This window comes from Zeugodacus cucurbitae, chromosome 5 (assembly GCF_028554725.1).
Source record: "Zeugodacus cucurbitae isolate PBARC_wt_2022May chromosome 5, idZeuCucr1.2, whole genome shotgun sequence".
Taxonomy (NCBI): Eukaryota; Metazoa; Arthropoda; class Insecta; order Diptera; family Tephritidae; genus Zeugodacus; species Zeugodacus cucurbitae.
This window is the reverse complement of record NC_071670.1, coordinates 70,636,357-70,654,952: the sequence shown is the minus strand read 5'-3', so window position 1 is coordinate 70,654,952 and position 18,596 is coordinate 70,636,357. Positions and strand designations below refer to the sequence as shown.

The window sequence follows — 18,596 nt, the reverse complement described above, 5'->3', positions numbered from 1 at the left end:
CCAATCAAATAAATTTTATTTGAATTTGGATATTACCCTAGGATAGGATAGCTAGTTTATTTATAAATCTACCCCTGTTCTGTGAGCTTATCGTAGAGTAGAAACGTCTTAGTCTTGTCAGCGTATATATAATATTATTAGATGATAAGACGCTGAGGTCTTCATGTTCGATATCAGGGGCCTAGAAAATTTATAATTCAATTTCGACCAATTTTAGAGGAGCGATGCCACACCTCCTTTACTTTACGTATAACTCAACAAATAACAAATCAAACTCGTTTTGTAAACGTGATGATTCCTAATGGATCATATGAACTGAGTAAATTTGTCAGAGAACATATTCTTAAACCAACTTTTTGTTTTTTATAAAGTGTCCAGAAAACAAAAATAACTGACGTAAACAACTTTATGAATATTTACACATTAATAATTTATGAAAGAAGACAGCAGGAAGTCCAACAGACCAAACAGCTGCTGGCTGCGCTCTTCTTGTTCTTCATCATCTTCTTATAATATTCATAATGATGCTGCGACTGCAAGCTGAGAGCAATGCCAATGTATATCTATGTAACGGTGAAACAGAAGCTCAAGACAACAATAACAACAACATTTATAAAGGTTAAAGCAAAAACAGCAAAAAATGAAGCGAAGCAATCAAAGTGCCAAGTTCATGTAAACTGAGCCGGCGATTGCGAGACACCAACAAACACACTGCGAATATATAAATAACTACAGTTACATATCATATACGTCCGTATGTAGGTGCATATACAACACCATATGTTAACGACATAACGCAACAGTAATAACGAAGTCGAGACAAAAAGCATTGGAACGCTCGAACTCGTCGTCAGCTCGCTTTATGGCGATTGCGTTGGCGACGAAGCGATGACAAACGCACGGCTCCGTGAGAGCTCAAAAGCCGGTTATGCGATCCCCACCGGTGTGTGGGTATGTGGGTTCTGACGTCAACAGCTGATGCGTTAAGCCAGTTGTTATGCTCTGTGAGTGATGAAGTAACTCCGCTTGATTCTCGATTAAATATCACTTTCGTGTGCAATTGGCAGCCAAAGGTTGAGTGCGCATGCAGTGGAACACGAGCGCTGGCAGAGCGCAGCAGCAGAGGAATAACAAAGGGAGAAGGAGAAGCAGCGCAGAATGCTAAAGAGGTGTAACAAAAGTGTCAAAGAGTAATTTTAGTGACAGATTTCAGCATCAATTTGCAACGAAGCTCAACCGAAGGTGTCAGCCTCAAAAAACCAAAAGTGATAATGCGGAAGAAAAAAGCGTCGCGCTGGCCAAACAGCTGGTCGCAAGTGCCTTTGTGTTGCGCTAAAGAAATGGGCACACATTAATTCAGGTTCATTGAAAGTTCAGAAATATGCCTTTTTTGTTCAGCAAAAGCTGATAAAAGACGCGTCAAAAACCGGCTATCCTAAAAATGTCTACGAAAAAAGATACTTTTTTCTGAAGCGAAAAGTTAACCCACATGTGCTTCCATCGATCGGTTATATTTTTGTTGCAGTGACATTTTATTTCTGTTGTTTTTGTAAGATTTACGGTATGTGCATCCCACTTACGGTGAATACATGTGTCGTCTTTCGCCATACATTTCACCCAGTCTGTATTCAATAATATTTATGGCAACTGTATTTGTGATACCAAAAAAAAAAAAAATATTTTTTTTTGTTTTCTCTCGTTATGTTCTCTTGGTTTCCTTTAAGGCAATCAATATGATAAATTGAACAATGCGTCTGTTCAGACTTACGTTGTCAGTTTAATTAAATACTTCGAAGATTTTATTTTGATTAGTACCCAGAGAAATCAGTGAAATTGAGTTCAAGTGAAGTTAAAACCATTCATATTTGCAGATACATAGCTCCAGTACTCGTTTACAAAATACTTCATCTTTAAAACGAACATATCAAAACGTGTGTTCTTGCGCATGCGTGCATTTTTGTAACTTTGACAAGGGAACAGATGCATGTATTTCGAAAAATATCCATTTCAGTGATCAAATTATGTAATTAAAATCCTATCCTATCCTATTATTCTTATTTTCTTCTAGAAATTATCTCTAAAGCAAACAGAAAACTGCAGCAGACGATTAGAGAATTTATGAGCTGGTAGCCTGCTGTATCTGAGATCGGAAACTGGTTCCAAAGCAACCATTCCATATAAGGGAAAAAACAAAAATTATATTGTAAAATACATTTTTCACATTCAATTCATACGCACATATACATATTTCAAAATTATCAAAAAAAAAAAAACCATTAAAAAGGTGTCTTTGCGTTGGTCATTATATGGGAATAAATACACTTTACTGGAAGAGAAATGAGTAGTAAATGAAAAAGATATTATTTTTATTATTCTTAGAAGAATCGAAGTGACTTCTTCCCGTTCAATGTGCAACATTAGCCTTACAAACATACATAAATACAATTCTACATGAAAGTATCTAACTATATACTGATGTATGTATGTATGTTGTTCAAAGTGGTAGTGTTTTTATTGTTGTTCTCAATTGCTAACTGATAAAAATGCATTAATAAATACACGTAATTAATTCCATTTTCAATATTTTCACAAACATCGCACATTAACACGTACGCAGTCACACTTGCACACGTGGCTGAGTATATCAGTAGATATATATGTATATTTGTACTTATGTATATGTAATTTGTCGCGGTAATTTTGCGTCTAAGACAATAACAATTAATTGTCGTTGAGCAACAGCAAATATTTGCGAAATGATATTAAAAAGGTTGAAAAAGCACGAAGCAACACTCTCAGCTGAACGGCGCTTGAAACTGCAGCGCCAATAATAAATAAGTATTCACGTGTGTTTGTATGTATGTGTGTTCGCCTTTTTCACTTTTTCCCATGCACTTGTTATTGAGTTGTAATTACTGAAAATTCCAACAACAATGACAAATGTTGTGATAATAAGCTTAATACAGAGGGCGTTTCAGGGCGGGGGAAGGCGTTGTGGTCGGCATTCATACGATGTTTCGATGTTAAAATGGTAGATATGTGAGTTATTTGATGATGTGTCCAATATTAGGTATTTCTTTTGGAGCTTCGACCCTATCTTAGAACAGTCGTCGAATGTGAACCATTCTCCATTCCCAAACAAATGTACTTTGATGACAACACTAAGGTCCATAGACGATCCCATGAGAGTCAGTCAATTTTAAGTAACCGGAAAGAACATACATTTTTTCGGAAATGGTTTCAGAACTTAGAACGTACATGTAGAAAATTATATGAAGTAAAGGAATCCTCTGCTGTCGGATTTCAAATTACTTTCTGAGAGGAAATGTCCAGGACACAGTCCAGTCACAGAATAAAGATAATCGCTCTCTTCGTCACTTTCAAGTATTAAAATTGTTTCCAGAATCAGTAACGGTATGAAAATTGTTTAAGAAAAAATTTAATCAATGACAATATATTAAAATAGCATAAGTCGACTTAAGCGAAACTAGGTATTTCTACTTTTAGTATCCTGGCCTATGACCTTGGGATAAAATATAACATCGATACTCGAAAAAATTGGGTAAAATTAATTGAAAACTTCCACATTTACTCACGCTAATTTAGCCTGTTTCTGCTTATTGACATTTGAATTTATCTAAAAATGTATGAAATAGACATTTATGAAATCAAAAACAAAAAAATTTAAACAACTGTCTGCTATACTATAATTATATCAATTATATTTAGAATAGGCCCCAAATCACAAAGTCATTCGATTACATAAAAAATATGAATATTATCCCATACAACTTTCAAATTATTCATTTTTTTTCACAAAATTATTATACTTTTTAAGCTCAACTATTGAGAGCCACAATTGACGGCCGCCGACTATGAATGCTCTGGAATTGTGCAGCCATTGAGCAATTTCGTGCGATTAGTGAGCAATTTAATGCTCGCCAGCAACAACAATTGCCGCAATATTTTGTATGCATTATTGGTCCCCAGCTCATTTAAAACTCGTGCATTTGTCTCCGTTATTATGCAAATGTGAGCGCAACGCATTGACTTTGATGAATTCTACGAGCTCAGAGTGTTCACTAAATAATCGCAGACAAATATGGCAATATGGTGGAATGCAGTGATTGTGTGAGAATGACGAGTAATTAAGTAAAAGTAAATTGAATGAAACTGCAGCAGCAGTTACAAGCACTACAGTAATTAATAGGTGAGTCGAACTCTTTAAAATATACTATCGATACCGTGATCAATAATACGAGTAGCATATTGTCATCGTTCCGCTGTACTCTCTTTCAAGTAGTAAATATTTTTCGAAGTTTTAAATAAGATAAATTATACTTTCAACGTTTGTCGGGAGTATATTGGATCAATTGACAGATATATATTTGAAGATATAAGAAACTGCGGCCTACCTTTAGGCGGAAAAAGAATAAATGTTACTGGTTAAAGTTTTGCAAAGTTCAGTTCTCTCTTAGAATTAACCTTACTCGAGTAATCACAGTTCACTCCATAAGAAAAATTCTCTCCAAAGCCACTTTCCTTATAGTCGCACCAATATTATAAATGTGTGATATAAATTCCAAATAATTGGTTTTAATGATCCAAAATATATGCTAAGTAAAGCAACCGGTTCACATCTGCCATTTTGTCAATAAATATTTCTACTTCGGATAAACTACTTTGAAACAACTTTCACAAAAAAGGTATGAGTTACAACAGGTGGCTAAAATGATTGAGTGCAAAATATATAGAAACCATAACTTTTTTCTGACGATCTCGAATTATCTTTATTTATCGCAAAACATTCGTCTTAAGAGATTAACTGCGTCCATAAAACTGTAGCGCAGCAAGTCATATATGCGAAACGGTAAACACTCGTAAAATAAACTTTTTGTCAGTCTTTAGGATTTCCTAGACAACAAGTAAGAAAAATGGAATTTTAAGCAACTGCAATAACAACAACGAAAGATCAGAATATATCTGTATGAACATGTGTATGACATGTGTACTTATAAATTATTACCCAGCTAACATTGAAGGAAAGGGAATAAACATAGATCTACTCGTACACACATATTTACACAGAGAGGGTGCGAGAGGGTTAGAGGCGAATTTTGTCGGAGCTGAACGCAATCAGTCAAATGAAAATGCAAATATTTACGCGCAGCCTTTGAAAGTTTTTCAGTTTCAGTTTTGAGCACTTTACAGAAATAAACACTGCAAAAACAGAAACATCAAATTTAGAAATTTATGTTTCTGTTCTCTCCTGCCGAACTAGAGCAAGGTTCCAACCGCGCCTCAATAGTTCCCTTGATTTTCGCATTTTTGGCGCCAAATTTTCGTACGCATTGTGCCGTTAGCTGTTTGTTGGGGCATAAATCAAAGGGTTGCGGCGGATTAGCGAGCTGAATTTCAAAGAGAAACAAGGGCGCATGGCGGCTGAACAAAACCAAAATTTCAAATCACATTTTAATACAAAAACATTCGCATGAGAGAGTGTAGAAGTGTACGAGAAAGTGAATTTCGCTAATAAAAGTTAGCAAATTTGCATATGTTCCATGCGTGTGTGTGTATGTGTGCTTGTGTGTTCACAATACAAATGGTGCAATTTCGGAAACAAAAAAAATTTATTTACAATGAAAATATGCTAACATTAGTTTTCGATGGCAAACGCATGTTATACTTTATATGCTTATACGAAACAAGTAAAGGGTGCTCCATATGGTGTTTTTGGCATATTAAACTCATTTACACTTGTAATCTCAATCGGACCGATCTGCACACTTGAATAATATTCGAATATATTTAAACACGAATTCACTTGAGAACTCTTTGCACAGTCTACTTATAACCATCAAGACATTCTATTTGAATTATTTTCGGTTCAGAGAATTAAGTCCCTTAAACAGATTTGTACCCCTTTGCTAATCTGGAAGCAATGCCGGCAGCCCTGAAGTCAGGCTCGAATCCATCACCAATCATCAAATCGATGTAAGCAAAGATACAAATAATTATGATAAATTATGGATGATTTGCAGTATGAAGAATGGATCCCGAAGATGAACATGGAATGTGCCTGTTTTTATCAATGTTTAGAGTGTTCCAACGCTTTGGGCTACTTCTTCTTGATCGTTTTGAGGTTAGAATGGCTAATTTCGTTGAAGTCAACAATACCGGATCAAATATTAATTTTCTCTGGAAACCAAGTCACTCAAAAAGAGAGTGCGGTGTTAAGGAACTACATAGTTACTCGTTCTTAATCGATTTATTGACATTTTTGTCGTTTTTCCGAAGCAGATCTATATATGAAAGAACGTAAATAAAAACCAGTTTCGTTCCTGAAACCACTAATAAATGTTCTATATGGGATGCATTGATTTCTCCGCTGGGTTAATAGCTTCGCTGAATCACCTATGGGCTGCGTTTCGAAAGTAAATAAGTGCAAACATTTCCATACGTTTAACCTTTGCCTACACCTTTGTTGTTTATTTAGAACGCACGGAGCGAGCAAACGAGCCGAGTTAAATGCTTTTCAATAAATAAATATTCACTTATGTAAATTGTCGTCAATGCTCAGTACATATACGAGTACACATTGTGCAAATATTCAAGATATTTGAAATACAAAATATTTTAAATGTAATCATTTGAAGTGGGACGAGAACTATAGAATACTTTTGGAGCCTCAAAAGTAGACAACATTGGAACCCTAAACAACTATTGAGGTTATGTATGTGATCTTCCTCATTCCTCCTCCCAGTAGGCTTCGATCTCAATACTTTATAATATCATAAAATTAATATTTCACAATTTTATCCGTTGAGTGTTGCCAACTGCCGCAATTTGCGTTTGGTTTGTGTGAAATAAGTTAGAGACATAAATTGTAAAGTAATGTCCGTTTCAACACCACACTCTCTGCAATTGATGGGAATCTCATAAATATACATATGATAATGTGTCTATACGAATTGATGTAAATTTTCACACCCGGCATCCATTAAGCTCGTAATTTCCAACAACATTTACGGAAGTTAAGTGCTTTTACACTGCAATTAATTGTAAATTGCTAAAGTTCAAGTGCATTCCATACCAATGTGGCTGCGTGGTGAACATCTTGGTTAATTGAAATGAAATTTCGCTAGACAAATAAATAAAATTTAGACATCACCAATGAGGATGGGATGAATTGAATGCCAGAAAATGAATTATCTCGCTGGGGAATGCGGTAAGACTAAGTTTACATGATTTCAGAACATATGTTTATATTAACAAAAGAATTATATAAAATAAAAATACTCGGCGCTTCTGGCTGGTCTCAATAACTTAGTGCTGAACACCCTTTAATTTTAATTGACTTGACCTTGGCAATAAACACAGCTTAACCAATTTGTCTAGTAATTACAGTTTATTTGCTTATTGCACACGTACTCGTACATATATACATATACATATATCACCATACACTCGCCTGTGCATAATTGAAAATGCGCTTATTTGCCGTCCAGCAGCCACCTGTTGCCGCAGAGTGGGCCATAAACCCATTAGGGTCGACTGAATGGGTAAACTTTAATATTTACTTTTTTGAAAGCTGAAAGTATTTTTATGATTTGTAACTGTAAATAATTGCGAGCGTATGCTGAAAGCAGCTGTATTCTTGTGCTAATACATTTTTGAAATAAAATAATTTGTAAGCAACGGAAAAATATACAAAATATAATTTAGTAATTTGAAAATGTGTTTCCTGTCACAACAAAAATTAACAGCGATTTTTTTGTTCCAGTGAGTTTTTAAATATGCCAGACAGCAGTTATTAAGAATTTTATTGCAGAAATCTATTTAAAGGAAGAATTTTAAAAGTTAAACAAAAGTGATTTTCTATTGAAGATAATTGGAAACATAAATATTTATTTATCACCATGATTATTCACAAATAATTTATTTGTCATTTTAATATTTTGAACCGCGGCTATCTAAATCTATCTATCTTATTCAAATCGGTTCAAAATCTCTTTTAATTAGTTTCATTGTTAACAGTTAACCACCTTTTAGGTTTTCTTTGTAGGATGGTTTTATTATATTTCCTCCACTTCTCCAATCTACCTTGTAAATTATTACATAATTTTTAAAGTATATCGGGTAGCCAGTCTCTATATCATTCTATATTATATTTTTGTAATTTTTACTCAATAAGGTAGCCGCATAGGATTTTAGATCAGCATTGCAAGACGTTTGTTTTTCCTTGAATGTCCATATTACTTAGTACTTAGGGGAGGCTAAGCTTAGAATAAAGTTAATCAAAATATAAAATAATCGTTAAAACCTTAGTTAACCTTTATCAAATCCATTTCAGTCACGTTTTACGTTAAATTAAATTCAGTTTAAAGTATATTTAAAAAAAAATAATTCTGCTTTAACAACCTCAATTTTGAATATTTCATATATAATAAAAGCTGAGAAAATATTTTCTTATCAAATTTCTCACAATTAATTAGCTTAATAAATCATTTTTATTTATAAATTATCACTTTGATAGCTATAAAATCTGATAATTACTTATGCATGACATTCATTGAACATTTAAATATTCAAAAATACACATACATACAAATTTGTCTGGTCAAATAGTCTAATTTATTTTGGTGCTACGAAAAAAAAACAACAACAACAATTATGTGAATTGAAGAAAGGCATGTAGAACCCCCAACCACAAATTGACCATATAATTGCGATTGAAACGCGACAAAGAGACAGACACATCAATTCACTAAGTTGTTGTTGTTGCTGATACAGAATTTGAAATTACATTTCTTCAAAATTATTGGATTGAAATAATTAAAATTTGATATAATAATCATTATTTTCTTTTGGAATCTTACTCTCTCTGTCCATGAGTATGTTTCTGTAGTTCAAACAAAAGGTTTGCCCAGGCCCAATAGAAAATTTAATGTACTTTGAGATGGTTTAAATACCAAAACAGAGACGAGTTCTGCATGTCAAAGGTCAAAGGTCATGGTGCGAACTTTTCCTTAAATGTATTTTATCTAATTTCATGTTTATACCAACAATGTACTATCGTTATCGTCTTTAACGCTTTAAAGTTACTTGTCGTGTCCCATTGTTTATGTGCCATCAATACACGCAGTTGTCATCGTAGATGTCATTGTCACAGTCGGCAGAAATGTATTGTATTTGTTTTTGTTCGCTTGTTTCTTTTAATTGTTGCTATTGTTTGTTGGTAGTGACTTTGACAACTGGCTTCAGCGCTTCATAACATTTAGTGTGACACATGCGTATATGTGTGTGTGACGTCATAATGTTTAATGTATATGTGTCTCTTTCTTTCATACATAAATATGTACCTGCAATATATGTGTATGCGTGTGTATGTGTATCAACATTTTAATGCTAATTTGTTGCTAATTCTTCACGCATAATTGTTTGATGTTTTTTTAGATGTGCTCTGCAACGACACGCTTAATAAGGTTATTCGAGTGTTAATAGCTTGGATTTGTGTTGCTAAAAATAGTTAAAAGGTTTTCTTTTCATTAGACTAAAGCCATGAGAATACTCTTTTGTGGTAGAAAACATCAATTTAAACAGATTCAAATAAGAAAGGTTCCTTCGAATAAATATGTATGACAAAACGAGAAAGATTTTAAAATGTTTGTGTGCACATATCTACAAACACACCCACTTATTTCTACAATTATTAAGTTGATTAAGTGAATGTAAACATGAATAACAAGCGCCCCTTCAGTGCGGCAGCTGACCGCCTCGTAATTGCCTTAATTAAGTGGCGAAATATGGGCGCGCGCATCGAATGCTCTGCCAATTGAAGTGCTGACCAAATTGCCGGTTGACTTCTGGTTTGTGAGGCGCACAAAGAATGCCGATGTGCGCGCCAATAGAAGTGGCGATCAAAAAAATGTGTCAAAATTGAATAAAACATTTTTTTGCCTCCTTTTGAGAGGTTCTTTGTTAATAGTTGTTGTTATTGTTTGCATGTTGTATCAATATACAATTAAAATCAATTCGATTGATTGCAAAGCTGCCGGCTGGTAATCATTTATGCCAAAGACGACGCGCCGAATGAAATTAAATGCAAAAAAAAAAATGAAAATAAAAATAACAACAACAATATAAACTTCAAGCATGAAAGAAAAACGAAAACAAATAAAAATAGTTAAACAAAAAGCGGAGATATAAAAAGGCCATAGGAAAACGCGCGACTGCATAATATTTATTGAAAGCCAATTTTAAAAAGAACAATTAAAGCTGTCTTAAATTCCAAAACCAGTGAAGAAAAATCAATGTTATAAAACAATAAAATACATAAAAAAACGGTAAAAAATAACGCAAAGTGAATTGGAGCCAGTTACACACAGACACACACTTGTAAACCCACTCGGTCAAACATTCAAAGCAAAGAGATTCTAGTTTTGTTTGTATGTATTTATGGAGCATAGTTCAACATGTATGTGTGAATATTTGTGTGCGTATACGCGAATGCCGCCCAACATTTGTAGTCGCTACGCTCGCCGACCGTCTCAAAACCACGAACAACAACAACAGCAACAAAAGGGGGCAGCACGCCTCTTAAAGCCGCGATCTGTAGCGGCGACTTCTGCGCTGCTTTTCAGCTTTAACTGTTTTTAATCGTCGTTTTTCTTCATTTTGCCAATATTCTGTGTATTTTTTATACTCTTTTATGTACATGTGTTCTTTGCCGTTTGTTTATATATTTGTGTATGTGTTGCTACGTGCGTTGGCCAAGTGCCGCGTATCTATTTCAGTAGAACGAAATTGAAATGGATAGCGAAAAGTAGCCGCAACCGCAACACAGACTCACACACACACACAATAATATTATACAAAAAACAAAAATAAATAAATATACAAAAGTATACAAACAACAACAACAAGCATGCATGGCATGCGTGTTCACAGCTGATCGTGGCTTTGCATTACGTCACCTTGACTCAGAGGTGCTGAAGCTGCGTGGCGCTCTTGGTGCTCTACGGTTCTTTTGCACAATTAAAGTATGTAAATATGTATTTTTCTAAGTTTTTGGTTTTCCTTTTCGTTTCTGTTGAGTTAGAAAAACATACAAACAAAATACAACTAAAAGTTTCGGTGGTCCATTAATAAAATATGGGGAGTATGAAGTATTCAGTTACATACTTGGATGGAATATAGTTTAAAAAATTAAAGAAATTCATGATGCAATCAGCACTCATACACAGCATAAAATAATTACTGATTTAGGAAAATATTGAAAAAATATAAAAACTTCACAAGGCTTCCGAAGTGCTATGTAAACAGATATTGATCTGTAGTAAGTCGGCGGTGGCTTCAGCTAAAGTCAAGCCTAATTGCCTCACAGCTAATAGCTCGATCAGTTATGGATTCGCAAATATGTATTATAACCGAAAATCAAATTATTGCGGTTAATTGAAAAAGGAAAAAGGAAGCTGATGAACTAATAGAAAGAATATTCGAAGAATGTTTATATTCTTTAAATGTTTTCTTGTTGAACGAATCCCTGGCATCCACTATGTGCCCAGTCTAAGTGAGATCGCTTGCACCGCCAAACATACTTATGTATGTCTATAATAATTACTCATGTGTCAGACATGGCATTGGCCTTATCAAGGTGTCAGCTGTCGATGAACTGCGTTCAAAAACAAATTGTGGAATAAAATATGATAAATGAAAGGAAATAGTGACAGCTGAACACATCGATCAGCGGCGAAAATTAATTCCAAATTAGTGTCAATAATTTATGAGGCATTCAAAGAGTGTAAACTAAAATAGACTTTTTCAAAAACTTTTATTGCATTTTCTATGTGTTGGAGCTGGTGGGAAGACAAGGCGAGCGGGTCGTAGTTAGAATGTTCTGCCGGGTGGCCAGTGGGATGATTGGTGAAAATGATGTCATTCTAAGTGGCAACATCAAAAGGCGCTCGAGCGTAAACAAACGCTTGATTTGCGTACAAAAGAAAATCAAACACAAAAAAAAAAAAAATTGCTAATTTGCGTTTAAAAAGCGAAAATAAAATATAAATAATTTAATTTTATGGAAAATAACAATTTACAAAAGCATTTATGGGGGAAAGGCATTAAAATAGTTGAGCGTAAGTTGGTTTAAAATTTATTTCAGATTTTTCGCGTCTCTTCGATTCGATTCGATTCGATTTGATTCGATTTGTTTGTATATGTGTGTGCATGTGACTTTTCAAGCTCATCGCGCCAGACATCAAAGCGTCTTCGGCATATGCCAGCACTAGTACATAAAGCGAAATTGCTGAACAATAAAAGTTCAAATAATTTTGCTGCAATGAAAATATAGAAAATACGGCGACAATAACAACAACAGCGAGGCATTGAAATTGAAATTGAAATTTGTGCGGAGCAATTCTGATGAGTCTGTTGAGTTGTATTGCCAAAATTAACACCTTCCCCGCCAAATAAGCTACGTCGAGTGTGAGGTAATGAGCTTCAGCGCCGCTAAATGGCTTCATTTGGTTTACACACTCTCACATACACACTCATACAAGCATGATCCACAAGCTCAATTCAGCGTTTTTTTTATTTTATTTCCACTTTTTATGTTTTTTATTGGCAACATTTGTGGTGTTCTGTGTCGTAATTGAAGAATAATAATTCGAATAATTGTGTTGTGAGTCAGTTTTCGGTATTATGTCTTTTGCCAAATAAGAATTGATAATTATGATTCAGTTGAAATGATACGTAAATGGCAGAGGAGTGTGTAAAATCAAAAAAAAAAAAAGCTGGTTACACCTCAAGCTGACTTTGAGCCTTTTTTTTCCTAATTTGTCTATAATTTTTCTCACTCACATACAACAGCAAATAATATATATAAAAGTTTTCCATACCTTTTAGACTAATAGAGTGGCATGCGTGTTCCTCCCTAAGACCAGGGATGGAATTTATGTAAGTAAATGTTTGAAAGCAACGATGCACAATAAAACACGAGCACTTTTGCTCAAATATTTATATCGAGAATTATACAGCAGAAGAAGGCCGAAGATGAACACAGCGCCCCAAAGCGGCCTTTTCAATGTTTGTCTGTCCTGTTTACTTGCCACCCAAATGAAGTTGTTAATAATTTGACAAATGCTCACTTTTATGGAGTTGAAAAACGTTTTTTGGTCTGTGAGAGAAAATTGTTAGCTCGCATATCCTTTTTGAGACAACTTTTAATTTCCGAAAGTACGTATTCCCAGAAATTGTCTTCAATTAATTAAGTATTAAGAGCATAACTTAGGACTACTTAAAGTTTTGGGCATAACGGTTTTATAGTAATGAAGTGAATACCTTTTTTTCTAGGATAACCCGAATGTTTTCCGATTGCATATGTATGAAAGTGTATATACCCCTCAGTGAACGAACACGCGATGGCTGAGAATGGCAACTAACTTTGGGTGGCACACACGCATGACGGTGAATGGGCTATTTACCCACCACTACAGTGTTTCCCGGTTCATAAGTGTACACTCATGCAAAGCCTTAAGCCTTTTAAATAAGACCGGAAGACATAGAAAGGCCGTTGCTGCGTTGCATCGCATTCATGTGGGAGAGGGTGCGTGTTTCACAATGTGAGTTATGGTCATGTATTCCGCTTTATTATACTATAAGTTGTGGATAACAAATATTATCTGGACTTAAGTCTGAATACGGAGAGGAATTACTTACATATTTTCTTACTTGAGAACAGTTTAGCGCATTTTGAAAGTTATGTATTTACTAAGAGGATCTTGTTACTTAGACAATGACTTTACAAAATATAAGATTTTAATATCTCAAGAAATACCAATTTTAAGCATGAAAAATAAATTAGTTATTTTTAATTTAAAAAAATTAATGTTGTGAAAATGTACACTTTTAATATAATAATAAAATTATTTAAATACAAGATTTTCAATAATAACATGTTACACTGTTTTTTTATATTTAAGTGAATATTTAATATTTGTATTGTATTTAATTCTTAATAACTCTTGCAATAATCAAGAATTCAACTTTCCTCTCTTTTCTATTTAATTCATTTGTTTGCATTTTACAGTCATTCGTCATTCAAAGAATTTTTGCAGCCAAATTGCTGCAGCAACAACAACAGCAAATACGTACTGACACACAGAGTTGATATGGCCGTTGTTGGCGGACGCTGGAATTCACACAAGCAGTGCTGCAGTGTCGCTGCTGCAGTGGAAAAGCGAAAAAGCCACTCGTTCGTGTTTGTACACAAATCGCCATGTACGAGTGTTATACAATCGCTGAACGAATGTTATGGCATAAAATGCATAATTAATGAAATTGTTGGAATGCTTTGTGGAGCTCGCGGCCAGCACTGCATTCATGCACGCACACAAATGTACATACACCAATACGAAACATGTGTGTGTGTGTGTATGTGTGGTGACATATTGGCTGGAGCCACAACAAGTGGCGGGAAAATGGTAAGAAAACGCGTTGTTTCAATTCGCCACACTCGTGTGCAGTTCATTTGTTTTGCTTTTTTGTCATTTTGTTTTGTTGTTCAGTTGAGCGCAGTTTACGTTTTTCATTGTTTGTTGCTTCTGTATTTTGTTGTTGTTTTTGTTGTTGAAGTCATAATGTTGTCATGTAATTGCAGTAAAATACACAATAAAGGCCACAATAAAAGCGTTGTACCTGCATTATATAGTGTTTACAATACATACATACAAACACTTACATATATGTATGTAAGCGACAACGGTACATACAAATTACATATATATATACTCTCATTGGCCTACAAATTGACATTATAACTTCGCTTGACGCTGAAGCGGGAGTAATAGCGCACTCGCTCTTTAATATTTAATGCACCGACGAGGAAGAGGGAGTTGGGGGGGTAATTGTATGTAAAAGTTAAGCTTAGAATAAAAGCACGCAATTGTTACTGTTATTCATGTAATAATGTAGACTGCGGAGTTAATGTGATGGCAATATTACAAGTGGTGGAAATATGGTGGTTGATAAAAACTAAACCAACAATTATAATTGAATTGTTGGAGAGAAGAGTGGGATAACGGCACATCAAATAAATTTCTTAGATGTTAACCTATATATGGTATAGAATTAAAATACTGTTATTGCAAAAATAGAGAATAAATTCAATAGTAACATTAATTCTTCCCGACATCTATCTTATGTTTTATCAATCATATGTTGAACAATTTTTGGTCTAACTTGACTCTATTTATATGATCAATCGGTGTCTTCATACAAAATTTATAAAAATCAACCCAATTTAATATCCATAATACTTGTGCTTTAAGTTTAAAGAAGCGCTTTTGTATTTACTGTGTGTCACAAGCCAGGAAAACATAAAATTCCAAGGCGACAGAAGAAAGACAAAACTTTTACAAACATTATTTGTACGAAAAATCTCTCTGGCTAACCACAAAGCTGCGCTGAGTACATCACAACAATAAAGCCATCATAAAACGGCAACAAAACATAAAATGAATATAGTATACAGCACTCCATGGCAGTGGCTGCAAGCAACACGTGCAGCATCTCGAGGAAACACCAAATTGAGTGAAAAGGTATAGACGTTCAGCGCGCAAAAGCAGAGTAGAAGTGGAGATGTTAACTCTTCCAAAACAATGTGCAGACAGCGCCAAGAAATGGATGGAATTGTATTGAGTGGAGCTTTCTTAGTACAGCTGGAAGACATTAGCTGATGGGAAGCTACAATTAAATTTAATAGAAATTCAGCAGATTCAGTGAGTGTTTGAATTGCACTTTGACTCATAAAAAAATTCAAATGGTTTCTGCGGTTGATTAATTTAGTTCAAAGACTTTAAACTCATATTTTGTTACACTATGTGGTTAACAAACAAAAATCTGATTGTGATCTAACAACACATTCTATATACATAGGTAATCTTAACTCAAACGGTGTCTCTGATGATTTTAGGAACCAAGTGAAATAAATATACTTCAAACAAAATCCATAAAGTTCAATTGAACATTTGAAGAAAATATTAAGGATTACGATTCCCTATAAGATATATCTTCAGATTTGGTAAATCTTACTATGACTATCTTGGACACCAAATAAAGAGTTTTTGACTTTAAACGGGATTTCGGACAGATAAGATGTCTTGTGATTTTCTGTTTCATTCTTAAGAAGAGGTATTATTGTGAGGTCTGGCATCTCAATGATCACTTATGACTGGGTTGTCACAATTACACTATGATATTTTTTATCTTCGAAACTCAATTGTCGTAGCTTTCTTTACAAATTTTATGATAAATAAAAATTTAAAAAATTCAGAGTACAATTCAGTGTTCTAAAAACTATAAAATAATCCAAAAGAGTATTGACCCTTGCATCATACTCTGTAATAAAGGAAAGAAAAATGTAGAAAATCACTTCCTTTAAAACTGGACTAATGTTCGTCAACTATAAGTGATTCCATAAAATGAAAAAGCATTTAAATTGTTTTTTAAATTTCCAGCAACTTCGCACTGAGCAGAGCGAAATGCTATAGTTCTACAAAAACACTGATGTCTTGCCACATTCTAACTTTCAAGTGAGACTTCGAAGCACACTCCACTTCTCATGCTGATATGAATGTTTAAATACACATAGGAAATCAGTATACTGTAGCGCGTCTTGTGTCAAATCACCCCCCACCATCGGTGTTTTTCCATAAGCAGGCGATTAGAAGCTGCAACAAAGGCGATACACTGAGAGAATGCACCATGAAAAGTGATAAAATCTGAGGGAAACAAACAAATAAACCGCTACATTTACAGATAGTTGGACTGACAGACAAGCGAACAATGTGAGATAATCAAAAACAACAACAACAGAAACAAACAGTTGTGTGAAACAAAATGCAACAAAAAGGCGAAAAAGAAACAGTTCGAAGTTAAATGCAGCAGCAGAAGCGGAAAAGTGAATTTTATAATCGCTGCAACTGCACACAGTGAGATACATACATACAGACATGCACTATAGACATGCTATAGAGTAAATGACAGAAATCCATTTGTGCTTGCGAAATACATTAAACTTCAAGACTGCCACAGGGGAATACCCCTTAAAAAAGAAGTAAACAAACATACGGCAAAGTAAAACCAGAAAGCAAACAGAAGTGCAGCTACATTTTATAGCCGCGCTTAAAGGCGAAAAATCAAAGGAAAGAGTAAAGCGAAATTCGCAAACACGGAGAAGGATAGAGAGAGCGGGTGACAGTTAAATAAAAAGGCAACAACTTGCTGCAATGCATGTGCTCACTGTCTGCTATTGTTGTTGTTGTTGTATACTTTTTGTTGATTTTTTCATTTTATTTAGCGCTACCTAGGCGCTGCTGCGGCGCTGCGCTGCAAGTGTGCGAAAATGTATCTCACAGATACTCATACTCTTTCAGTGAATTCGCAGCGGCAACAGCAGACAGACGGACAGACAGCATCTGAAGACTACACAAAAAAACGCTTCAACAAAGATTTAGTCACTCACACACACAGACACACATGCACACTCTCGCTAGTATACTTCGCACTCACTTACTTAGTCGAAACAGTTGATGCTTGTTGTTGCTGTTTAAAGTTGGTATTTTACGCTAGTTTTGTTGTATTTGTTGTTGTTTTTCACTTTTTGTTTTCACCCAAATTATTTTTTGGTCGCTTAAATTAATTTTAATTCACCAGTAATTTCACTATTTCTAATTTCTATATTCACCCTTTGCTTTTTAAATACTTGTTTGTATGTTTTTATGTAAATTATTTTCACTTCAAAATCTAACAGTTTAACAATTACAACAACACCTGCATTCATTTGCCACGAATTTTGCACGCCAAAAACACTGTTTACATTTGCACTCTAAAACAAGAACGCGTTTGTATGTTTATAAATGCTCGTAGCCGCGCAGCCGGCGAGTTTCATGGTCCACATTGTTGCTTACAAAAATCAAAAAAAGTAAAAATCGATGGCCAAACACAATTCTACTAGAATCACCGCCGTCAATCACTTAGCTTAAACACTGCAGTTCAACTTATATTTCAGCCACTCATTTGTCATTACTTCTATTGTTGTTGTTGCTATTGTATATAAATAATTATTTAAATTTTGTTTTTTTTCTTTATCTTTTTCCATTTTTATTTGTGTCTACGAGCAATTCACGTTTCATTCTGGCTTGCGTGTCAAGATCGGCGTGTCAAGCCAAGCCAAGTCAATTCGAGTCAATTCGAGTGGAGTCGATGCGCCAAAGAGAACCGTGGAGACCGTCACACGCGCCGCACAAAACACAACTGAGCAACGGAACGATTTTTGTTCGCCGCACTGCTGTCGCCAGCGCTGCGCCGCAGGTCAGCCACATGCGTGTGACGTCGCGTTCGATGGCGCTCATGCGTGTGTATTTGTGTGTTGGCTCACAACCGAAACTGGAAATTTACAGGTTGTTTGTGTCGTTGTGTTGGTCATCGCCCCCCGCCTGGTTGGTTGGTTCGGTGTTGGAGATGTGACAACGTGTTCGCATCGAACAAAACACAACATCGGTAAGAACAAGCGGCTTTGCTTGCTAATGAGGATG

The 18,596-nt window shown here is 34.9% G+C and overlaps 1 protein-coding gene across 3 annotated transcripts in view; it reads right to left on the bottom strand.

Moving 5' to 3' along the window:
* The window catches only part of LOC105219296 (adenylate cyclase type 9), a 163,193-nt gene extending 144,878 nt beyond the window's left edge, over positions 1–18,315 (bottom strand). For all 3 annotated transcript variants that reach the window (XM_054231221.1, XM_054231220.1, XM_054231223.1), the window contains exon 1: positions 17,576–18,315. The gene's annotated coding sequence lies outside the window, so the exon portion shown is untranslated. The remainder of the gene's footprint in view (positions 1–17,575) is intronic.
* Between the last annotated feature and the right edge of the window lie 281 nt (positions 18,316–18,596).